The 25,946-nt window shown below is 36.7% G+C and overlaps 3 long non-coding RNA genes across 3 annotated transcripts; all 3 read right to left on the reverse strand.

The window, feature by feature from the left end:
* Window positions 1-1,490: 1,490 nt before the first annotated feature.
* On the reverse strand, window positions 1,491-3,980 carry LOC145332782 (uncharacterized). The gene is made up of 3 exons (XR_013884308.1): window positions 3,919-3,980; window positions 2,919-2,994; window positions 1,491-1,820 (listed from the first exon to the last, which is right to left on the reverse strand). It is a non-coding gene; the product is annotated as an uncharacterized LOC145332782 (long non-coding RNA).
* Window positions 3,981-6,182: 2,202 nt separating this feature from the next.
* On the reverse strand, window positions 6,183-7,335 carry LOC145332783 (uncharacterized). Its single transcript, XR_013884309.1, has 2 exons — window positions 7,291-7,335; window positions 6,183-6,620 (listed from the first exon to the last, which is right to left on the reverse strand). It is a non-coding gene; the product is annotated as an uncharacterized LOC145332783 (long non-coding RNA).
* Window positions 7,336-23,850: 16,515 nt separating this feature from the next.
* Window positions 23,851-25,154, reverse strand: LOC145332781 (uncharacterized). Its single transcript, XR_013884307.1, has 3 exons — window positions 25,087-25,154; window positions 24,272-24,341; window positions 23,851-24,017 (listed from the first exon to the last, which is right to left on the reverse strand). It is a non-coding gene; the product is annotated as an uncharacterized LOC145332781 (long non-coding RNA).
* Window positions 25,155-25,946: the final 792 nt, after the last annotated feature.

Raw genomic sequence — 25,946 nt, forward strand, 5'->3', positions numbered from 1 at the left:
TAGGATTACAACTGTAACTGAAAGGTTTTAAGTAGATCTAATTCTAGATTTACATAGACAATCTTTTTATTAAAGGAGTAAGAAAGTTTATTGTAATTTTAGATTTTGATTTGAATTATATCATACAGGGTTTGAAAGAGTGGCCTGCATTCCATGATCTTAAAAAGATAATTGATGACTTTACTGATATCTGCCCTATTCTAGAACTTATGTCAAATAAGGAAATATATAGTTTATGTTCTGGTGATATAATTAATCCTGTTATAGCTATTAAGATGAATACGTGTCTGTTAGTATTGTACTAATCCAGTAAGATCCTTAAGACAGCTGAACCTATTGGTGCACAATTTTTAGTGATGATAAGTAATGGTCTCAAGCAGGTTTAAGTCTATTGTAATAGAGTGGAGGGATAGTCAGTAAACACGCCTCCCCCCCCCCCCCAACTAAAAAAATTAAATGGCATTAAGAGTATGACTACCCTCAGGAGAATAATTTTCTCTGTTAAATAAAATACAAACAAACAGACAGACAGACAAACATTTTGTTACTTTATAATAAGGATAATAAAAAGTCTATTTGAAACATGAACATGAACAATATGAAACGGGAAGGCTATGAAACAACGACATTGGCAGAGGATTGAGAAGATGACAAACTTCAAGTTTGACTTGGAGAGAGCTGGTTTCTTACTCAGGAACATATACCAAATAGTTTTTAATCTAAATCCATATATGACATTCTAGAGATCTTATAATCTTATTAACCAAGTCAGCCTTTACCAACAACGAAAATAATTTGAAAACTAATTCACGAAACCTATACATGATTTTCAGCTGTCATTGGAGGGCAACACATAGTAAAATTGACGACCTTTTTATCTGATCCCCAAATATTATTCTATATTTATTTTGCTTGTTTGCTATACCTTATTCATGGCAAAAAAAATTTTAACCCATTAATGACATGAATATTCTAGAGATCTTTTAACCATATTAATCAAGTCAGCTTATACCAAATAACGAAATTAATATAAAAACTAATTCACAAAACCTATACATTATTTTAAGCTGTCGTTGAGGGGCAACACAATATATGAACTTTTATCTGACCCCCTAATATTATTTTAGATTTATTTTGCTTGTTGGCTATACCTTATTCCTGGTTAAAAAAATTTAATCTAACCAAGTCAGTCTCTACTAACAACTAAATGAATTCGAAAACTAAATCACGAAACCTATCCGTGATTTTAAGCTGTCATTGGGGGCAACACATAGTAGATTGAGGACCTTTTCATCTGCTCCCCAAATATTATTTTGGATTTATTTTGCTTGTTGGTTATACCTTATAATTGCCTACAAGTGAGAAAAAAAGTTTATTTTGAAACATTTTAGTATTAGGTTTTAAGCCCTCCCTCCATGTATAAAAATCACTTAAACAATAAAATTTATTCAATCATTTATTTTATAAAAATAAGTTATCGAATAGGGTAAGCATTTATTAAGTTAAATAATTGGCATCAACAACAGTTAATATAAATATTTTTAACAACACCTAGACAATATTGATGAAATATTTTTTTTAAATATGTACCAATGTAGTCCATGAGATAAGTACTAAAGTAAAAATTAATGAAATTAAATTTTACAAACTACATAACAGCTTTTGAATGCTTTAAAACACTTTTTTATACTAAAACATATCTTAAGAATTCAAATTTTACAAATTTTAAAGTTTTTTTTCTAAAGAGAAGGTTTATCCATCACCGGTACTTTTGCAATAACCGACACAGACTTCGCCCCAACCGCATGGAGGGTCACAACCTATAATTGTAATGATTATTATTTTAAATACGGTTTATTTTGAAGCCTAAATTACTTTTCGTAATAAAAAATTGTTAGATTTGCCAATTAAATTTCTTGAGAAAATTATCTTTTCTTATGTTAGATGTAATTTTAGAAACAATATCAAAACAAAAATAATTAAGTAAATGAATTGTACAGTATGATTATATATTACTGAAATAAAGTAAATGCTCAAATAAGGTCCAAAAACAATAAATTTTTAAATCTTTTGAATGATTTAAAACACTTTTTTTTATACTGAAACATATCTTATAAATTTTATTGGGTTTTACTTAAGAGAAGGTTTATCTCGCAATCCAATCTTTGCACCAACCACCAAAACAGACTTCGCCCCAACCGCATGGGGGGTTACAATCTGTAATTGTAATTATTATTATTTTAAATACGAATTATTTTAAAGCCTAAATAACTAATTCTAATATGAAATTGTTAGATTTACCAGTTAAATTTCATAGAGAAAATTATCTATAAAAATTATGATAAAATATTACTGAAATAAAGTAAATTCTCGAATAAGGTCCAAAAAACAATTAGTATATAAATGGTTTAGATTTTTCAAACTACATATTACATATTATTTACAAATTAATATTGTAACTCCTATCATTATCAACTCTTTTTGGGCTTTATGAGATAGAAAAAAGTATTTTAAGATCAAGTCCGTAAAATGTCTTCTAAAACCACCTTTAGGTGTTGAAAAGATTCGAGCTGGAGTTAGTCCTGTCAAGTTCTACAATATTGTATTTCTTGGTAAAGCCCATGAAACGACTCCATCCATGAGTTTTGATAGCACAAAAAGTTAAAAATGTACTTTCAGCTTGAGAAAAAGCTAAATGTAAGAGCCTAGAACTCGTGTATTCAGATCTATCCACCATTGCGGTAAAATATAGTTTAAAGCAAATATCAAAATTTTTTTGTAGTAATGGCCAGAATACAACTAAATTTTTGGATTTTGATCAACATTTTGACGGATATTTTAGCATTTATTTTATTTCAATCATATATGATCATACTGTAATTATTTTAAAGTATAAAATTAATAATTTTCAGTCCCACCTGGGGTAGGTTGTGGGTGAGGTTGAGGAGCAGCCTTGCCATAAGCAAGAGAAATTAACAAACACAAAACCAATACCTAAATAAACAAAGATGACAACATCTATAAAAGCGAAGCACTGAAACGGTAGGACAAACGGACATTAACACTTGTATAGTGTTAGTACTTAATTATCATAATGTAAATTTATAAGAGTCAAAGCAAAATTGTAAGTAAATATGTTGAAAAACTGCTTGATACAGGATAAGTTTTATGGACATACTTACATTTTTAGGACTTGATTATAGAGTTGCTTCGCTTATCACATTATACTTTGTTGTCCCAGGAATCAATGTACCAAAAACCAGATCAATCCGATGATTAGATCACATAAAATTTGTTGTTCATAAAAAATCAACATGTTTAAAATAAACGTACGGACATTTTGGTAATGATTATAGAGTTGCTACGCTTTCTAAATCGTACCTAACTACTAAAGGAATCACCATGCAAAATTTGAAATCGATAGGAAAATTCTAACATGCCTAAATTAACGGAAAAAGCTATCCGTTACGGACGGACGGACGTACGGACGGACCGACCCTAATTATAGAAAAGCTTCGCTTTTTAAAATATAATAGTTTTCACACATAAATGGACTAGGATATTTTTTAAGGAAAAAACGTGAAGAAATGTAATATTTCAGTTAGTCCGGTAAATACACAAACATCCTACTACTTTAGCAGATAGACTTTAATTATTGCATTTGTAATAGTTATTTATTTCATCGTATTATAGATAACTTTCCGTGAGTATTAAAAACAGTTTCGTTAGTCTCCTGGGGTCGATACCCAATTTAAACTTGCCTAACTTATTTAAATTTAAAACAACATAATAAACACTACTCCAATTATCTTATTTTTCTAAGGAAGTTTGATTTATGTCCAAGACTTATGACACTAGGAAAAATCTTTGTTTAAAAAAAACAATTTTATATATAAAAGTATATATGTAGAGACTTACTGCAAACAATACTTTAATTTTTGTATTGAACATGTTGATACTTTCAGAGTTTGAATGTAACTAAATGAATGGTCTTTTTTTGGTGTGTGTTGTATACACTTGTATACACATTATAAAGTACAGTCTTGAATAATGCCTGGTCTGTCTTGATAACGCAGCTACTATAAAAATATAAAATTCTGTAGAAGTTTGAAACTTGGGCAGTTTAAAATCATGCTTTTTGACAAAAATGTATTTTCTATTAGTTTGTTTGTGTACTTTGTGCCACAACGAAAAGTGAGTTACTTAACCTCCCATCCACAAGCCCCCTCTAGACAAAATACCCCCAGGGCACTCATAATTCCGATGGAGGGGGGGTTACAAAATCCCTTTGTAGATAAAGTGGCTTCTTAATCTAACAGTTAGCGGCAGTGCCCAAGTAACTATGTGCTTTTATGAAGGGGTTAGGAAAGCATAAAAAAGCCTAAAACCATCACGGTAAATAGATGAAGGTTTCCTCAAATGGAGAACTAAATTGGTTCACTAATTATTGAAAAACAGACAAAAAACACTTAGCTTTTGAGGATCCAATCTGGGACATGTTAAATATAAAGCTATTCTTTTACTTTAATAAGCTATGTACGTGATCATAAACAACCAAATTAACCTAAACTAACAAATCTATGGACACATTACAACTTTTAACATAAAGTTAATAAAAAAATATTTTCTATAAATATTGAGACTTTTGAGGGGGTTTCTACAACTTGTGCAATCTTACTGTACTAATAATAACATTTCTGAGATCTAAATGTTATTCTATGATGTATTACAAACAAACATAATTTTCCTTGTTGAGTTGCTGAAGACGGGATGGTATATATCTGTAATCCGGTTGTAAAAATTTCTAATTTACTGAACAGTAAACCTAAATCTGGCCCCCTTTTTACGCCTTAAGATAAAAAAAGTTTAAGATCATACCAAGATTTTTTGGACTTGATTAAAGAGATGCCTAATACAATATACTTGTTATTAGCAGTTGCGCCCCTAGTTACCTCTAGGGACACTTGAGAAGGGGGGAGTTGAATTCAATAACCCATATTTTAACTTTAGATTAAAAAAGAAAAAGTAAAAAAAAATAGTTGGGAGAGATTTTTTTGAGAGGGGTCAACCACCCCCCTCCAAATTATTGATTAGTTTTTTTTAAATTAAATTTTTTTTTGTGGGGGAGGGTAGGTAATTTTTTCTAATGGTGATTTCTCTTAAGAGGGTAGTGGTACCCTCCCCCAAAACCTTCCCTTATAAACCAAAGGAGAACCTTGTCAGTTTAGTAGTTAGCAAGATCTTTTGATACAAACAGACAGATACAGATCCTGTTACTTTATTACAAGGACTAGCGGCAATGACCCTAAAGGGGAAAAGGTAAGTACTAAGTAGCCCCCCACCTCACTTTCCATTGCAGTTATAAAAACTAAATTTTTAAAAAAAAATTTGGGGGTAATTTTTTTTCTATGGGTGATTAAGAAGGAGGTGGTACCATCCCCCAAAATATTTATAACATTTCCAGGACCTATGAGAAGCTACCCTGCACAGTTCAGGAATCTCGGTTATGAAGTTTCTTAAAACCAATATTCACAAGAAAAACGCCTGTGTAAATTAAAATATCTAAAAAATAATAATTAAATTTATTTGCAAAAATTGCATTGATAATTTACAAATTTATCTAATGCCTTAAATGCGGATATAGAAAAAATCTTTTTATGAAAGTTTTTCATTTATAAGTTTAGAAAATTTTTAAAAAATTCTTTAAAGTTAGTTTTTTGCCAGACATATGAAAAAAGCTGTTTCTCACATTTTATTATAAAAAAAATGCATAGAATCAAAAAAAAAATTTTTTAAGTCAACGCAATAAATCTATCTAATCTAATCTAGAATAAAATCTATCATCCTAAATGTGATATAGTATACTTTTTAGACATTTAGACAAAGTATAAATAACTAAAAAGAAAAATCCTTTTTTTTTTGAAATACATATCTGATAAATGTATATATTAAAGGGCTAAAAACTATAAAACAAGTTTTAAGTTTTTTCCACTCTGTCATTGATTTAAAGCACTTTTGGTTTTCTAAAGTAGAACATAAAAACTCTTCTTTTTAAGAAACAGTGGAAAACATATGATTGTTTCATAAATATTTATTTCTTTTTTTTTATATAAAAGTAAAAAAACGTTTTTTTGGGGGGAGGGGGGGATGGGGGGAAACACACTCCAAATTTTTACTTTTCGTTTTTAAAAAATACAAACACAAAAGATAACTTATATACCATTCAAAATATTCCCATTATTTCATGAAAATTTTAAAATGAATAAATAAAGGCATTTATAAGATGAATGTAGTAGTTCTGCATATTTTTTAATGAGAAAATGCCCCTAAGGTTGTTGAATCATTAGTATGCATTTCTAGCTTTAATATGAGAACAGTGCTGGCGATTTATATTTTTTACCAATAAAATGCATGCTCTTAGAAAATTGACTGGTCAACAGGCTAACAACACATAATATACATGGATTAGTTTTAGAATATTTTTTTTTATTTTGCATGGAAAATTATTTATATTCATATACAATATATTTATTTAAATATGGCTCAGAACCAGTTATAAACCATAGGTCTACAATGATTTCCAAAACAATCTTCTAACCAATCACATGGTGGCCAACAACCTGTAATTTTCAGCTTAATTATTAATACTCTATAAAAATTTGTTAGGCCTATCTACCAATGTAAATTTCTTTGATAAAAAAAAATAATCAACACTCCTAACTTATACCCCTAATACATATAAAATTGTATTATCATGTAGACATTTTAGAAAAGATAGAGTTTAAACTTTGAAGTCTAATACAATTTAATTTAATTAATTTTGACATCTGTGATTGGTGGATTGAAAACTATCTGCGCTCTGATTCGAGAAGCTTAAGTGTCGTACATCATTCACCCAACCTAACCTAACCTATTGGTCAAAATTAATTAACTTAAATTGTATTTCCGCTTTTAGATAAAGAATTATACAAAAAACGAATTTTATAAAAAAAATCCTTAAAATTTGATGCAGATTTCAAATCTCCCCCTAACATTAAAATTCCTTCCAACTTATACTTTTTGTGGGTCAAGCTGTATATAAAATGAATATATCCTTAAAGTTTCAAAAAATTTCCTTTTAAAATTCGAATTTTATGGCTATTTAAAGTTCACTGGACACTTCAGGGACCAAGTACTTCTGTTACTATATAAACCTGTCAAAAGTATTTCTAAGTCCGTACAAGGCTTTTATAATCTCATTATTAATGGTACTTGGTGTTTGGAGCAAAAAAGGCATATATTTTATATTACCTCCTGGGGTAGGTTTAGGGTCCGGTTTAGGAGCAGCCATGCCATTGTGGTATTCGGCAACCGTGAGCCATGTCTATGGCACCCCTGATCTGGGGTTCGGTGGAGGGTCAATGGCCCTCCCCTGAGTCCTGGGGAAGGGGTCTAGTGACCCCCTCCCTACGCTTAGAATTAATGATTTGAATCTGTCATGTTTATTATGGTTAACTGTATTCTTAATTCTCCCCCACCCTTTCCAGGGATGGGGGAATCATTATTGCCCAAACTGACCATTGTATATGTATTATTTATGCTTTCATGTTATGATTATTTATTCCTATCCATGTAATTATTGTTTGTTGTATATAACTGCAGTATCTCTTAACCCTTCAATAAAGTGACAACTGAAAATAGATGTTGATCATTATCTAGTGAAAGCTAGAGAAGCGTAGCTTCTCTATATTAAGGTGTCCACGTCTGTCACACTGCCGTAATCTAATTGAACTCCGGTGTCTGCCATTTATCCTCGGCGGATACCACAACTTTGGTGACAGCTGTGTGAGATTACGGCGAACCACAAGTGTAGAGCAGACGCGCATCTGAGGCTAAGGTACTCCCAGCAGTGAATCTGGCAAAACTGACGCAAGCAACCTGAATTACCCACCCTGGACAGCAAAGTTTAACTCTGCATCCGGCAGTTGTGGAAGCGAAACAGCGAAATCTGACGAATAACCGCGAGCAGCGCTGATATCTAACGGAGAATTGAGCGCCAAAAGGGCTGAAACAGGCCTGCGGACCGGCTGAAACAAGCCAAATACGTGTAGACGGCTGAAAAAAGGCCAACTTTACTGCAAGAAATAGCAGGATCCGAACCAGTGGCGCTAGCAGGACGGGACATTCCCTGCCGCCGATAGGCTGAAACATGCCACATAGCTGCAAGCTGCGAGCTAACATACGGGTGTAGTGCACCAGAACAGAGAAAAAACTACGTCAACCCCGAGTATCCTGAGAAGCTACAACGCAGCCACCCATCTAGAAGACAGATATTATATCACATTTGCAGGGATTACCACCCTAGTGTGATGGCCAAACAATAGATTTATGAGCAAAGCTTGGCAAACAAATTGTTGTGTTGTGATAAATCTAAGAATAGAACAGGCTTGGATTACTGTGTATTGTGATAACAGCTAAAAATAGAACAGAGTTGGTCAACAAATCTGTTATGCAATTGTGATAAGGACAAAAATAAAAGCTAGATGTAATATAATCAAAACAATCTCAAGCCCACAGCACAAAAACAATACACCCCTTATTCCAAGGGAAGGGGAGGGGCCCCTCTCCATTGAAGGCAAATACAATCAGGGTGATATAACAGATAAGCCTAAGATTAAGAAGCAAAGGCCCCATTACACCAGCACACAGTTACCCCCCTCCCTCACAGGGGGAACGGACGGAGTTACCCCCGTCCCCTCACGCGCTTCCCCCCTTCCTACCCACACTAGACTAAGTCCGTCTGTAGTGTGGAGCTAGCGATCGGATACACAGAGCGCCATTCACGGGTAGCGCAACAGAGTGCGGAAAATATCATAAATCCAACGGACGAAGCGGACCAATGAGAAAGCGAGCTGAGGGGTGAGAGCGCGTTTTCCCCGTGTGCGCGGATTTGACGGCGCGAACGCGCGTTACAAGGACAGAAGATTCCACGCACCCACACACACACACTCTCACACCAGAGCGGAGCTACTCCATAGCATTTAACAGGGGTATTTTTTAGCAAATAAAGAATTGCAAGTTTCTTTCCTCCTAGCTCTAGTGTGATAAGGGAAAACCCAATCAGTTCCTGACAGCAGTTCAGACCCTCAACATCTATCTACCTCAACACCTACCTATTGATAAGTACAGCTAAGTTATATCTTTGCAACTAAAACTCCCAACCTAGTGATACAAACAGTGTTGGCTGTTAGGCTAGGAAGCCTCAAGTGACAACCCATTCATTGTAGTACTGTATAACTTTGTGCCCGCCGTTTCACCATTGACCCAATGGACCAGCATCAAGTCCCAGGAGGTGACCAAGCCCCCGGATGGCTCCAGGATGACCCTCAGCCGGCCCCAGCCGAGTACCGCAAGCTGATGCTGAGCAATCTGCCGGAGTTTAGAGGGCCGCCCAAGCAGTCCTGGTCGGCACATATCCGCCGACTTGAGATGTCATGGGCGGCTTACCGCGTGCCACCTCATGATTCCCTCAACCGCCGCAACGCCCTACTACTGTCATTGGTAGGGCAAGCGGCGGAAATGGCGTCCCATCTGTTTGGCGAGGCAGGCCAAGCCTTGACCTACGAACAGGTCAAGACCGAGTGTGAATTGCTATTTCGCCCTGCTTTTGAATCCCAAACGCTTAAACAAGCGTTTAGGGATTACAAGCAACACTCGACAGAACCTATACAGGCGTACATATCAACAAAGTGCGCCTTGTATAGGGACGCCTACAACCATGAGGATCTTGAGTTGTTGGTGGACGAATTAAATCGTGGAATTCGTAACGCCAATGTAAAACGCCTCATGATGAACCATGAAATTGCGAGTGTACCTGAGTACACTCGCAAGGCCATGTTCACCGTGACCATGGTTACTAAGCAGCTGAAGGAAGGTGTGTGCTTAGTGGACTCGACCGACGGGCTGACTGGATCTGCCTGCATCCAGTTGCCCCAATATGACGAGTCGGAGCCAATGGAGATTGGCTCCTTGGCTCCGGGTCTCCACCAGATGGGGAAGGTCGCTCCAGATGACAAGGTTCCAGGCCGCTGCTACCGCTGCCAGGGGAGAGGCCACCGAGCTCGAGACTGTCCAACGCCTGTGGAAGTTAGCCTAGAGGAGAGGCGCACCCAGCCACGCCGTGACCGTTCTGCCAAGTGTGAGCGTTGTCACTATGACGGTCACACGGCGGCCGATTGTAGAGCTGACTGGGCCCAGGTAGCCAGCCGCAGGCGCACCGCCGACAAGGGTGCCCCTTCAGGGAAGCCCAGCAGAGTGGCCCATATGGAAGGGAGCGCGCCCCCAGCACCACCACCGCAAGCAGCCGCCCCCAGAGCTGCGGACCGAGCCGATGGGATGCCGCAGTTCGGGACTGTCCCAGCTAGGATCAACGTACTGGGCGGCGCGGCTGAACCCAACCGGGTTGGCCTAGGCTTCAGTCTTAACCATCTGGGGCCAGAGCTGGTACAGCCCAACAACATAGCCGAGCCAGAGGTGCTGAGGCCCCAGCCTTTCAGCCTCAACATGATGGAACCTGCCCGACTGAGCCTACCCAGCAAGAGTGGAGGGGCGCTGCCCAGCGTCCCTGAGACTGTGTATGGGGAGGCCCTGGCAGCCGCTGAACGAGAGAGGCAGGAGGTGCTAGCCAGCACCTCTGCATCGATGTATGGGACGCCACCCGGCGTCGCCACCTGGGATGATGGGGGGGTGCTATCCAGCGCCTCCCACCTTGTGCCTGGGGCGACAACCGTCGCCGCCACCGAGATACCTGGATCCTGGAACGAGCCAGCCTCCAACCTGATGTCTGGGGCGACAACCGTCGCCGCCACCGAGAGACCTGAGTCCTGGAACGAGCCAGCGGTCCCAGAGGAAGGGGTGACACCCGTCACCCCCAGCCAGCCAGCGCCACCAGCCTGCAGGGAGAGCCCAGCTACATGCCAGCCAGCGCCACCAGCCTGCAGGGAGAGTCCAGCTACATGCCATCCAGAGCCCTCTACCAGCCAAGGGAACCCAGCGGCTCACCATCAGGATAAGTTGAATTTGTTAAATGTATTGTATCCAAAACATTGTAAACACCCAGCCTTGCCTGTGCCCCCTGCACCTGAGGCTGGGGAGATTGAAATTTGGGAAAATAAGGACTTGCCTGTGCCACATGCACCTGAGTTCCTAGGGCAGGGGAGGGCATTGAGTAAGGGCGAGCCTGTGCCACATGCACTTCAGCCCCATGCCACTGGGCATGCCTTGGACCAGGGAAGGGAGCACTTAGGGCTAGGGGAGCCGACACCCAGGCAAGTGCCAGTCGCTTGCCAGTCTGTCATTGGGGAGGGTATCGGGGTGCCTCGGCCGCATACAGATAACGCTCAATGGAAATTTGTATCTAGCCAGGAGCAGCCCAGCCGTGTCCAGCCCCAAGAAGCAGCCGTGACCAGAGCCGGAGATCCCCAGCCGCGTGTACGAGGAAGATGGTTACCTGGAAGCCTCTCCCATTGGTGGATGGTCCTGTGGGGCCTCCTGCTGGCAGCCGTGTGGCCTACAACCAGCTACGTCCTGGTGGGGTGGGACTGTGCCAACCCCACCCATGTCACGTCTTACAATAAAGAAAAGATGTGTGACACGGAGCCCCTACACCAGGAGGTGCCCCTGGGCCATGACATCCACGTCCTGCAGCAAGTCAAGGTGAGGGAAACCACTGGGTTCAGCTGTCAGCTCACCGTGTCCCAGTGGACATTCAGGTGTGGGGTATGGGGTCACCTCAAAGTGACCTCGGTCCCCACCCTCATGAGGCCAACCAAGATAGACCCAGAAGCGTGCCGAGACCTGGCCAGGAACCGAGTATACACGTTGCTAGGCAAGACCCAGCCACTGACGTTCCAGCTGAACCACCCCCTGTTCTTCACCATTGATATGGTGGGCGCACTCGTCAACAGCCCCGAGGGGGTGGGTTGCGAGGGGGAGGACGTCCACTTCGAGGGCCAGCTCTACCGCAATGAATTAGTGCTCCAGGAGCGGCGGCTGCTGGTCAAGGAGGAGACCTATGTGGTGGAGGATGGACGGGTGGAGTCCCAGTCTGACCACCTGACCCTCGAGTGTCCCCATTCTGAGCTGTCCTGTATCACTGGGGAAGCAACCTACGTGTGGGACCACCTGGGAAGAGATTGCCCCTTGAGGCTGATCCGCAGCCTCCAGCCCAGCCTGGTGAGGGATGCATATCTGGTTGACCATCAGGCCCAGTTTTTCATCAACATGACCAACCCCACCTCAATTGTGAACTGCGACTTCGAGGCCCATGCCACCAACCATCCAGCGTTGTTCGTGGCAGCTGACCCAGCCGCGGCTGCGCTGCCCAGAGTGTCGGCCAGGGATGTTGACGTTCCCCTTCAAGCACAGATCCATGCAGGTTATATTGGATTTACCCTGGAAACGCGCATGAGAAGCACTGCAGCAGAAGAAGTAGCGGCCAACTGCTGGAAGCTCCAGCAACTAGATCCGGCCCACCCGGTGCGTGTCCAGGGGAGCACGTTCTCGGTACTGAGGGGAGACATCCTGCTGCAGCTGACCTGCCAAAGGCACAAGTATGTTGTCCGCGAACACAAGGAGTGTTGGGACAAAGTGCCAGTGGAGCCCACAGGTTTTGTAGACGCTGTGACACGGGTATACAGTGAGCACGCCACCAAGATTCCCTGTTCCTCCACCTACCCCCTGACTGTGCACGCGGAGGAAGGCTGGATAGAGTTAACCCCTGCTCCCAAGAAGAGGCCACCCCCGCTGGATACGCCTAAGCAGTTGTTGACAGAACCCTTAGATGACTTCAGTTCAGGTGGTTTGTATTCGCAGGCTGAGTTGAACGACTGGCAACAACTGCTGGCGTTCCCAGCATACAAGAGTGCCATGCTGACCGGCCTATCCTATGGCTCCTGCGTTCAGCAAGGCAGCTGTTCGGCCACAGGAGACCATGGGATAGTGTCCTACAACATTGACCGACTGGCGGAGGAAGGAGAGGCAGCCCTGGATGTCTGGGCAGGATTTAGACAAGCCATCCACGAGTGGGGAGATGGCGCTGCCATACTGTGCTTGCTGTTGCTGATCCTCAAACTGCTGGGGGACCTAACCATCATTTCTCTGGCAGCAGCACAAGGAGGAGTCCGGGCAGCCCTGAATGCGATATCACAAGTGTTCCTGTACCATCCAGCTTTGTATAGGAAAGCGTTGGCTAGAGCCAGGCTCAACCATGCCAAGTCCCGGGACTTTTCAGTGGACTGGGATGCCATCCCCATCGGCAGGGAAGCAGCCGAGGAAATGGTGTCTATGAAATCAACTGACAGCGGGCATGACCGCCCAGGTAGGCCAGGACCGCCCTCCGGCAGACCCCGCGGCCCCTCAGGAGGACAGGCCGCTGCTCAGACAATCAACCTGGCAGCCAGTGCCCCAGCCGCTGCCAACAACAACCCGCAGACCCCACTGCTGACCGTTCCAGCAACAACTTTGCCACCAGCAAACCTGATACCTGCCGGCGCTGACCAACGTATCCAACCCAAGTCAGCCTCTGCCTTCTATCCCACATTGGGAGCCCATCAACCCTAAGAAGATACTCACCACTAGGATTCCATTGAATCATTATCGTTCGTATATATTTTAGCCCTAAGGAGCGGGCCGAAGGCCTCAACCACTGTCGGAAGTCTGATAGGGAAACCACCTCCCAGCCTTCCGAGGGGAGAGTTGTGGTATTCGGCAACCGTGAGCCATGTCTATGGCACCCCTGATCTGGGGTTCGGTGGAGGGTCAATGGCCCTCCCCTGAGTCCTGGGGAAGGGGTCTAGTGACCCCCTCCCTACGCTTAGAATTAATGATTTGAATCTGTCATGTTTATTATGGTTAACTGTATTCTTAATTCTCCCCCACCCTTTCCAGGGATGGGGGAATCATTATTGCCCAAACTGACCATTGTATATGTATTATTTATGCTTTCATGTTATGATTATTTATTCCTATCCATGTAATTATTGTTTGTTGTATATAACTGCAGTATCTCTTAACCCTTCAATAAAGTGACAACTGAAAATAGATGTTGATCATTATCTAGTGAAAGCTAGAGAAGCGTAGCTTCTCTATATTAAGGTGTCCACGTCTGTCACACTGCCGTAATCTAATTGAACTCCGGTGTCTGCCATTTATCCTCGGCGGATACCACACCATAACCAAGAGAAATATACAAACACACAACCAATATCTAAATGAAAAAACTATTAGATTTCACAAATTTTTAACACATAAAGGGTCCTTTAAAATAGGAGAATGTTTTTATAAAGTATTATACTGCAAGGAAAATGATTATTTCCTGCATTTTCTATGTTCCCTGCGAACACTGAATCCCAGCTCATACTAACAAAGAAATTATTTTTTGTTAAAACAAAACCAATACGTGATTTTCACCTATTGTTGGGTGGCAACACATAGTAGAATTGATGACCTTTTTGTCTGCCCCCCAATCATTATTTTAGATTTATTTTGCTTGTTGGCTATTCTCCCAGAATTCTTCCTTTAGAAAAAAAAATTTTAGCAGGGTAGTTTTTTCCTATGCTTCATTTATTTGATGGGAGCCTATACCTGTGTAGCTAACATATTTTCACTAGTTGAGAAATGTCCTTCCCCCCTGCTTATTTTCAATTTATTTCAATCAACATAAGGGAGGGATTTTGTGCAAATTTGTGGAATAAGTCTTTTTATTGATGGAGAGAAAAGCTACGCTTTCTAACTTGTACCTTTGTTTTGTTTAAAATTTATAGGACAAATCTAACATTCCTAAATTAACGATAAGAGCAATTTAACACTAATGGCCGAATGGGCTAGTCCTAATTATAGAAAAGCTTTGATTAAATAATTATGGAAAAGCTTCACTTTTAAAAATATTTTTCATGATAAAAATATGCAATGACTTACTACAAATAATATTTTGATTTGCATGTTGAACATGTTGATACTTTGTAGAATGGAAAGCAACTGATTATATATAATTCTTCTTAAAAATCTTTTGCAGTATTTTGTAACCAGATTATTAAAAATGCAGCTACTACAAAATTATAGTAAAATGTCACCAAAAGATGGCTTGCTTGCTATTTATTTTATTGTATTTCATTTATACTTATTCAATTTTTTTAGGGGGGGGGGGTAATGTAATGATTTCTTATGATCATTAATTCGCACTCATGATATGGGATTAGGGTCAGTATGCATATTATTAAAACCCCCTTATTTCAAAAACTTTAATGAAAACTAAATGCCCCCTAAGACCGGAGGTGATTTTCTTGATTGACAGAAAAAAATGAATTATAGAGTAGCTTTGAATGTTATTATGCTGCGCTAAATGAACATAATTTTTCTTGTTGAATGCTAAAGAAGGAATGGTAAAAATTTACACAACTTTCTAAATGTTTAAGCAGTAAACCCAAATATGGCCCCCTATTACGTATAGAAACAAAAAAAAGCTTTAACTCAGGGTTCAATGGCCCCAAAAATACAACAGACATACTACTACTTGTATGTGTATATAATTTTATAATTTTAAATGTTTTATATTATGTACTTAACAGATAATTCTAATTCATCTACCATCCAAACGTTTTACTTCCCTTATCTTTAACTAGCGGCTTCGCCCCTAGCCTCTAGGGGCTTTGCCCCAAGAGATGATCAAAAAAAAATTAAGGTGAAATTCGTAAAAGGACCAAGGAAATCTTCTGCAAAAACGAAAAAAAAATAAAAAAATAAAGGACCAAGGAAATCTTCTGCAAAAAAATAAATAAATAAATAAAGGACCAAGGAAATCTTCTGCAAAAAAAAATAAAAAAATAAGGGGGGATTTTTTTTGTTTTTTGGGGGGTTGGGGGTGTCCCACCCACTAAGAAAATAGCCTAAAACCCCCACAGAACCAGTAGGTATATACCCTGAAGAGTAGAATCCAATTGGTTCAGTGGTTACCGAGATCTTAAACTTCAGACGGACGGACGGACGGACAGACATCATTCTACTTTGTATTATAGATACTTATCTTTAATAAACACTTGATAATTCAGCTGAAGGTTTGTGCTAGTAAATTTTATTTAAACTGCGGTTACGCACCTAGCATTAAAAGAGGCGAAAATCAAACAAATGTAATAGCCTAAAACCACCCCAGGACCTCAGGAGAACGCAACAAGTTATGTAGTTATTGAAATCTTGAGCTTCAAAATTTAACAAGGATGAAAACATCCATGAAAGCGAAGCTCTAAAATAAGGAGTGAGGACAAAGAAACATTAACTCTTGTAGACTGTCTGAACTTTTTAAACAGAACATAATTTCTAAGTCTAAACGAAATTGTACATCAATTTCTTAATCGTATCTAACTGTTATAGTAATTATCATGCAAAGTTTAAAATCGATAATACAATTCTGACATGTCTAAATAAACTAAAAGATCTAACTGTTATGGGCGGACGGACCATAATAATATAAAAAAAATTCTTTTTCAATCCTTTCTACTGTATTAAATAGGGTCGGTTCTATCTTCCAATAATTTTATTCAAACTTTGATGCTTCGCTTATAATGTTCTACTTTGTATAAATCTTTCTATAAATCTGATAAGATTACAGAAAAAAATATTTGCCAAAAAAGAGTGGAAAGTAGGGATGGATATATTGGTGACGATTATTGAGTTGATATGCTTTCTTAAGGACAATTCTAACTTGCATAAATTAACGAAAATAGTTAACTGTTAAAGACGGACAAACGTACAAACCAACTCTAATTATAGAAAAGCTTTTAATATTGAAATGGATCAGCTTTTTGCCCATAGCTTTTAAGGTGGAGTCTAAAAGGGTCCTGAATGTCCTGCTTGTACTGTCAGATATCTTGAATTTTTACGTGTTCCTTTTTTGACGACTTTTTATACAGTTTTGTACTATGAGAGGTGTACTTGGAATTTATAGTTGGGTGGGGAACACGAATATAATAGTGTGTTAACACTTTATGGACGAAATGGGCAAACTTTCTATTAAAAAGTTATGAGCTATTTTTTTTAAAGAAAATTTAATAATAATGGGAATAAGATATTTAAGAATATCGCATTAATATTGAAAGAGGACAATGAATAGAAAAATTAATATCATTATGAATCTTTTGAAGCGAAGCTTTTCTAAAATTATGTTTACTTTGTCCGCCCTAAGCCCGCAGCGCTCGGCTCCCTAGTCTGCCTAGCCGCAGCGCTTGGCCCTCTTGCCTGCCTAGCCGCAGCACTCTGCCCCCTTGCCTGCCTAGCCGCAGCGCTCGGCCCCCTTGCCTGCCTAGCTAGAAAAAACGCCGATAATTAATTTAGGCATGCTAGAAATACCCTATGAATTTCAAAATTTGTATTATCATTCTTAATCTTAATGCATTATTTATAGGTCGTAGCAACTCTAAAAAACTCTATATAATCTTTAACAAATGTCTGTATGTCACTTTCAAACATGATTTTTAAAACGTTGATTTTTAGGACGTTTAGGAACAATGTAATAATTAATGCAAATTGATAATCAAGTATAAAAATGTTGAAAAAAAGTTTCAGCCTTTTATTTTTTATAGGAGCCGATAAAATCACGTATTCCTTAAACATACAGACAGACGGACATAAGGACAGACGGACATTTTAAATTATAGAGTAGCTTCGCTACTAATAATCAAGTATAAGAATGTTGACAAGAAGTTTCAGCCTTTTATCTTTTTTAGGAGCCGAGAAAATCATGTTTCCCCCAAACTAAGACATACGTACAGATGGACAGACGGACATTTCAAATTATAGAGTAGCTTCGCTACTAAAAATGTTAATTCACAATTAACAAAGATGACAACATCCGTTATTAGCGAAGCACAGATGTATCCTATTGTATAAAGTAGTAAGCTTTTTTGTCTGTAGCTTCTTATTAGTCCAGGGAAGGTTTTAACTATTTTAACTATTTAAAACAATAACTCTTATAGAGTTTCAGAAGCAGAACATTAATTTTTAAGTCAAAACAAAATTATACATAAATGTGTTGCAAAATTGCACATATATAGGATCAAATAAAAGGGCATACTTTCATTTTTAGGATTTTATTGTAGAGTTGCCTTGCTTATAATACTTTACCTTTTTGTCCTAAGAATCAATATTCCAAAAATCAGATGAATAGGAGAAGCATATTATACAACAACATGTTGTCAAAATGCAAAGCTTTATAAATTGTACCTAACTGTCATGGGAATCATCATGCAAAGTTTGATATCGATGGGACAATTCTAACATGCCGAAATTAACGAAACGAGCTAACCATTACGGACGGACCGACCCTAATTTTACAAAACTCTCTCTTATTTGACAAAAAGGCGGGGTAGTTTATTGTTTGTTTTTAAAAGCGAAGCTTTCTATAATTAAAGCCAGTCTGTCCGTCAGTCCGTCCGTAACGGTTAGCTCTTTTTGTTAATTTAGACATGTTAGAATTGTCCTAGCGATTTCAAACTTTGCATGATAATTCCTATAACAGTTAAGTAAAGATTTATGAAGCGTAGCAACTCTATAATCCTTACTAGAAAGTCCGCACGTCCAACCTTTTTAATGTTTTTTTTTATATCTTATAATCAATCTTTATAGATTTATAAAGCGAAGCTTTTCTATAATTAGGGTCAGTCTGTCCGTACGTCCGTCCATAACGGATAGCTTTTTTCGTTAATTTAGGCAAGTTAGAATTGTCCTATTGATTTCAAATTTTGCATGGTGATTCCTTTAGTAGTTAGGTACCAAAATTTTTCGTACGTACATTTTAAACATAATGATTTGTCTACTTTTTTAACAACAAATTTTACTTTTTAAAAGCGAAGCTTTTCTATAATTAGGGTCGGTCCGTTCGTCCGTAACGGATGGTTTTTTTCGTTAATTTAGGCATGTTAGAATTGACCTATCGATTTTAAATTTTGCATGGTGATTCCTTTAATAGTTAGGTACGATTTAGAAAGCGTAGCAACTCTATTATTATCACAAAAATGTCCGTACGTCCATTTTAAACATAAAGATTTTTTTACTTTTTTAACAACTAATTTTTATGTGATCTAATCATCCGATTGATCTGATTTTTGGTATATTGATTCCTGGGACAACAAAGTATAATGTAATAAGCGAAGCAATTCTATAATCAAGTCCTAAAAATGTATGTATGTCCTGACATTATCCTGAATCAAGCAGTTTTTCAACAAATTTACTTACAATTTTGCTTTGACTCTTATACATTTATATTATGATTATTCAGTTCTAACACTATATAAGTGTTAATGTCCGTTTGTCCTACCGTTTCAGTGCTTCGCTTTTATGGATGTTGTCATCCTTGTTTAACAACAAATGTTTATGTGATCTAATCATCCGATTGATCTAATTTTTGGTATATTGATCCTAGGACAACATAGTATAATATTATAAGCAAAGCAACTCTATCATCAAGTTCTAAATATGTAAATATGTCCATAAACATTATCCTGTATAAAGCAGTTTTTCAACAAATTTAGTTACAATTTTGCTCCGACTCTTATACATTTATAATCTAATTATTCAGGTCTGACACTATATAAGTGTTCACGTCTGTTTGTCCTACCGTTTCAGTGCTTCACTTTTATGGATGTTGTCATCCTTGTTTTAATACAGTTTCCTATTACATCTAGGTATAATGTTATAAGCGAAGCATCTCAAAAATCAAGTCCTAAAAATGTAAGTATGTCCTTAAACAGTGTCTGTATTTTAGCAGTTTTGCCTACAATTTTGTTGACAAATATACATTTATATTCTTCTGCTTATTTAGTTCTGACACTCAAGGGTTTATGTTCGTTTGTCCTACTGTTATGGAGCTTCTCTTTTATGGATGTTGTCATAATTGTTTTACTGTAGGTCAGGCATTATGTTATAACACAAAGAATTTCTATTATCAAGCTTTATAATATAAGATAAAATCCTAAAACCTAATTGGACAACAATTAATTTAGGTTAGATTTAGTCATATTAGAATAGGTATTTTAAAGAGGTACTAGCTAGGAGCATGGACTTAAGTCAAAATATATCTATTTTTCTCAACAATATTCCTACTTTTAAAGAGTTCGCTTATCAGGCAGTCTAATTTAATAAGCTTCACATGTTTAAATATGAAATCCTTGTTATAATCGAATCTTTTCTACAATTAAGATTGCTCCGTCTGTCCATTATTGTTCTATCTATTTCAAACTTTGCATGTAGAACAGTGGGAAAAGGAGAAAAGGTGTTTTAATTGAAATGAAAAAATCAATCAAAACATTTTTAATTATTAATTTATTACCTATTCTTTTTCAATTAAACTGTAGGTAATTTTGATGAAATAAAATCTTAATTTAGAAAAGCTTAAATTAAAACAATTTTTTTTATAATTTTCCCAACAAGAAATAACGTAAATTTTTCATAAATAAAGAGATGAAAAAAAGGAAGTATATGATAAAAAAACATTATAAGTGACAAAATTATTTGTTTATTATGATACGGAATTTCGGTTAACTATTATTATGCAATAACATTTTTTATTAAAAATATTAATATGTACTTTATTACCTTTTCATGGAAACAAAGACAATACTGGGGGCTCTACTTATAGTCAAACAAAAAGGGGGAAATGAACCCACCATCTAATTTGTTATTTAATAGATACATTACTTACAATTTTATGATAAGAAAAGGTAAAATAGATAATTTTGAAAGCGAAGCCATTCTATAATTGGGATCAGTCCCTCCTTATGTCTGTATGTCAGTTTGTACGTTACAAGCAGCTCCTATTGTTAATCTAGACATGTTAAAATTTCCTATTAATTTTATTTTTTCAATATCTAAGCGTTTTTAGTATTTTTAGATTAAATCTTTAATAGGTTTTTTTTGGCTATTTTTATATTTTTCACATTTCCTGATTGTATCTTTTGTGGTCTGATTTTAAAAACTTCAGTAAATAAGGGTATTAAAATTGAATTTTCCATCATTGTAAGGTATCTGTAGATGACAGGGCAAGTAACTTTTTCTTATTTCACATATTTCTTCATTTCTTGATAATGATAACCCTTTGTTCTTATCATCCTTGACCCTTAAAAGTAAGGCCCCTTGCTGCACCTATTAGTCGGGGGGGGGGGGGGTGCAACGACCCCCCCCCCCCTCTTATTATCTCAGCTCCTATTAGAGCTAGAAACTAAGAAAATTTGTGCATGTTCCCTGTTTAATAATAAATTTCCAACTAAAAGTGAGTCAAAGTCAATTTCAGCTTCCTTCATCCTTTTATTTAACAATCTTTGTTTTTAGGTTCTTTTTTATTAAACAATTTTAAAAGGCTGCCATTTTCTAAATTTTGAAGCTAGAAAACTATTTTTTTTCAGAAAATGTTATCTATATGTAAATTTTGTATTACAAATCTCAAAACATAAATTTTGGCGGACACAGCTGTACTTGGCAGCTGCCAGCTGCCGAAGTCATCAGGGAAACTACGGCAGATCATAATGAAATTTTATTATGTTATTAAATGCCCCCCCCCCCTTCAGTTTTTCATGTGTAAAAGATTGAAAACCATAAATAAGTGACTTATTACATATGGATATAACATATACCAGAGACTTAAACAAAGAATTTACCTTACAAAGATACTAAATATCCTCTTTTAGTAAATCCCTATATGAATTATAAGTATAATTAAGATAAACATTTTCTTAAATATTTGCTTTTCTACCTTAAAAATAAAAAAAATACTTTGATTGACTTATAGTCTAAATTCATTATTAAACAGTGGCCTTGCATAATTCTTTTTAGGACTCTAGCTCTGAAAAGAGCTGAAATAAAAGCAAGGGTGTTCATGCCACCCCCCCTCCCTTCCTACAGATTAGGGTCTGCTGAAAAGGGGCCCGACTGTTAACCCTTAACTTATAAGTATGGGTATGACACATAACTGAGAGTTAAAACTTTTTGAATATCTCCATCCTGGCGGGAACAGGATGCCAGCAAACCTGGAAATTTCATCCAGGTAAAAAGCAAATATATTTTTGTGACTTAAACAAAGCATTTTATCTTACCATAATACTGAAATATCCTCTAGTGATACATCCTCAGATGAAATACAGGTGTTCAAGTCAATTTCAGGTTCCAGGTATGATCCTTCAGGTCCTGATCCTCCAGGTCTCCAGAAATCTTTAAAAGATTCCTGTGACCGCAATTTTTGACTTAGAGACTTCAAATTGCTTTTCTTACATGTCTACATAATGTATTAAAATTTCATAAAGATCCGCCAACATTTTCCGCCGACTGCGGCGGCTTGCAGCTACCAAGTACAGCTGCGGCCGCTAGAATTTATGTTTTGATATTTCTAATATAAAATTTACTTAAAGATAAACATTTTCTGCAAAAAAAAATGTTTTTCTTGCTAGAAAAATAAAAAAATTACAGCTGTTTGACATTTTTAAGTAGAAAAGGACTTAAAAACAAAGGTTGGTTAATAAAAGGGTGAAGGAAGCGAAAATTGACATTGATTCACTTAAGGTCAGAAATTCATTATCAAACAGGGGACCTGCAGAATTTTTTTTTAGCCCTCTAGCTCTAATAGGAAATGAGATAATAGAGGGTAGCGTTGAACGCAACCCCACCCCCACCCCAACCCCAATCATAAAATCATAAAAAATGTTGTCAAAAAGAAAAAAATTTGCATTTTATAATGAACGTCTGGAATTTCTGGTTGACTTTTTATATCGTACAGGCACCCTACTACTACGTTGGAAATCAATAAGACAACTCTAAAATTCCTAATGTCAATAAAAGCTATCCGTTATGAACAGATCAACCAACGGACCATTTATAAGCTTTTTTTATTTACACAAATATCATAAAAAATGTTATTAAAAAGTGTACATGGACGCAAGGATTTTTTATTAACAATAAGCGATAATTGTTACCAACAGAAAGGCGGACCAACCTCAACTATACAAAAGCTAAACTTTTAGTGATTATAGAAAAGCTTTCTTTAAAAAAAAGTTGATTAATTTAATTCATTAAAAATGTCGCACATTACTGAGTTTGCGTTTTTTGAGATAGACCAAATTACATTCAGGACCCTTTTAGACTCCACCGCTTTTAATCATATAAACACAATAGAATTAGATTAATAACTATTTTAGAAAATATATTTATTAAATCAAGTCATTTACTTACATATAAAACTATTGATATACAAATCAAAATATTTTTTTATCGCAATTCATTCTAACTTATTTTTGTATGAAGAAAAGTATTGTATGAAATGTAAAATCAAATTTGAATAATTTCTTGTTTTACAATCTTATTTTCTACTTATTTTTATAAAATAATTCTTTCACAATATTCTCAAAATAATTTTGTAGAATAAGGAATTGAAAATAATTTAAACATGTTAAAAATAAATAACTTGATGAGAATAAGAGATTTATTGTATTGTATTATAGATAGTTTTCCACGGACAATAAAATAAAAAAAATCTAAGGCTCGGGCCAACAACACATGAATTAGTTTTAAGATTTTTACTTTAATACTCGAGAATAGTTATTTCTCGCATCGTATTATAAACGGCTTTCCGCGGATAAAGAATGTACAATTATAAGATTAAAACTAGTTTTTTTAGCCCCGAGGTGCCGAAGGCAACGGCTAAAAAAAACTAGTTTTAATCTTATGATTGTACATTTCTATATTCGTAGAAAACTGGATATAATACGATGCTAGACATAGTTTTTTCGTATGGATGAGTACCGGTTCCTATCCACCGGATTCGAATAAATACGAGAAAAAATTTTACGATACAAATGATTAATTTTGAATGCGGCTCAGAGCAGGTTTTTATCCAGGTGGAAATAAACCAGATTTGAAGCTATACTGGTAGCATTATCATTATTTCCGTATGACACAATTATTTGCGCGACAGGAAAAGGGCAATGGGCATGGTGGCCAACAACCTGTAATTGTAATAATTATTATGTTAAATACTGTAGTTTAAGATTGATCACAAATACTCTTTACAAAATTTGTTAGACCTAAAAATTATAACTTTATATGTAAACACTCTTGGATATCATTTTAAAAATCAATAGTACAGGGCCTTTAAATAATCTCATTTCTTTTCTAATTTACGCCCACCCTCCTAAGAATATAGTTAAGTAAATGAATTATAGAAACCTCAAAGAACAGACAAATATATCTTAAAATATACCTGGGATAGGTTTAGGTTCAGGAGCAGCCATGCCATATCCAAGGGAAATGTACAAACAAACAATCAATACCTAAATAGAAAATTTTTGTTGAAAGCTCAGTTTTTCTATATTTGGGTCAGCCCGTCCGTCAGTCCTTTCATAACGGTGATGTAATGGTTAGCTCTTAAATTTAGACATTTTAGAATTGCCCTATTGATTTCAAACTTGCCATGGTGATTCCTGTAAGAGTTAAGTCGATTTAGAAAGCTTAGCAACTCTACAATCATTACCAAAATGTCCGTACATTGAATTAAACCATGTCTAACTTTAACTTTTTTGACGTCCCAACAAGAATCTTGTGAAATATTAATTGAAAGCATGGCAAAAGACAGATTCATCATTCCTAATTTTATGGCTGGAGAAAAATACTTTAGCAAGAAGAAAGATACAAGCTGTGCACTAGTACTGTAAGACCAAAAAACTCCTTACCCTATATTATTTTCCATTCATTTTAAAATTAGGTCGTGGGGTTTGTTTGCATTTGATATAATATTTTCTTTTATTGTTTGAGAGAAAAATAAGTGTAGAATGAAATTAAATTAACTTTCTGTTTAATTTTATGCAATATAACGATCAAAGAGTTTCTATGCTTTCTAAATCGTACCTCAGAGTATTAGGCATCATCATGCCAAGTTCGATCAATAGGACACATCTTAGTTGCTTATATTAACTACTGGAGGTAATCAGTCTCGGGCGAAAGAAAGGACTGATTATAAGTACAGAAAATCTTCACTTTTATAAATATTACCCATGATAAAAATATTCAAAGACTTACTGCCAACAATACTTTGAATTCCATGTTGAACATGTTGATGCGACTGTTTTTTGTTAGAACGTTCTCCCAAAATGTACACTACAGTTTTTCTTACTGCCGGGTCTTTTTTTAATGTTTTGTATAGCCTTGTAAATCCCGTTTATAAGTAACGAAGCTACTTCAAAACTTTGGTAATTTGTCGCACCAGAAAACTTAAAATTCGAATATTTAGCTGTTAGTTATTGACTGATATAAATATTTTACTTCAATAAAAATAAAATAACAAATTAAATACAATAAACATTAACCACGAACTTAACCTAATCTTTTTAAATCTATGGAAATTTTTAATTTTAAAATTCTAAATTTTTAAATTACGATTCCCCTTTAGTGTTACGGACTGATTGACGGGCACACAAAGTCAATTATAGAGTAGATTTGCAACCAAAAAATATTTTGATATTAAGGCTTCTTTTAAAGTTTCAATTAACAATTGAAAGTATGCACTGTTAAAATCAATATAACTTTCCCTAGCCTCTAGATGCTCAGGGTAGATTTTATTAAAAATGTAAAAAATATTTTAGTGGGCCTTTCTCTTTTACTCAACAACATAGTTTTAAACTACCTTAGTAACAGTAGTTAATATGTTTTTATGCTGCGCTTCTTATAAACATGATTTTACTTGTTGTGAATGCTAAAGAAGGGTGGTGATAGATCTACAATCGATTGTACGCATTTGTATTAGTTTTCTTAACAGTAAACTCTTTTTACGCATAGAAACAAAATATCAGGGCTCGTCGACCCCAAAAATACAACAGCAACAAAAAACTAAGTATCCTTAGATTTGAAATATTTAGCAAAATAGGACAATGGCCGATAAA

Source organism: Acartia tonsa, chromosome 11 (assembly GCF_053477335.1).
Source record: "Acartia tonsa isolate MP-2025a chromosome 11, ASM5347733v1, whole genome shotgun sequence".
Classification (NCBI taxonomy): Eukaryota; Metazoa; Arthropoda; class Copepoda; order Calanoida; family Acartiidae; genus Acartia; species Acartia tonsa.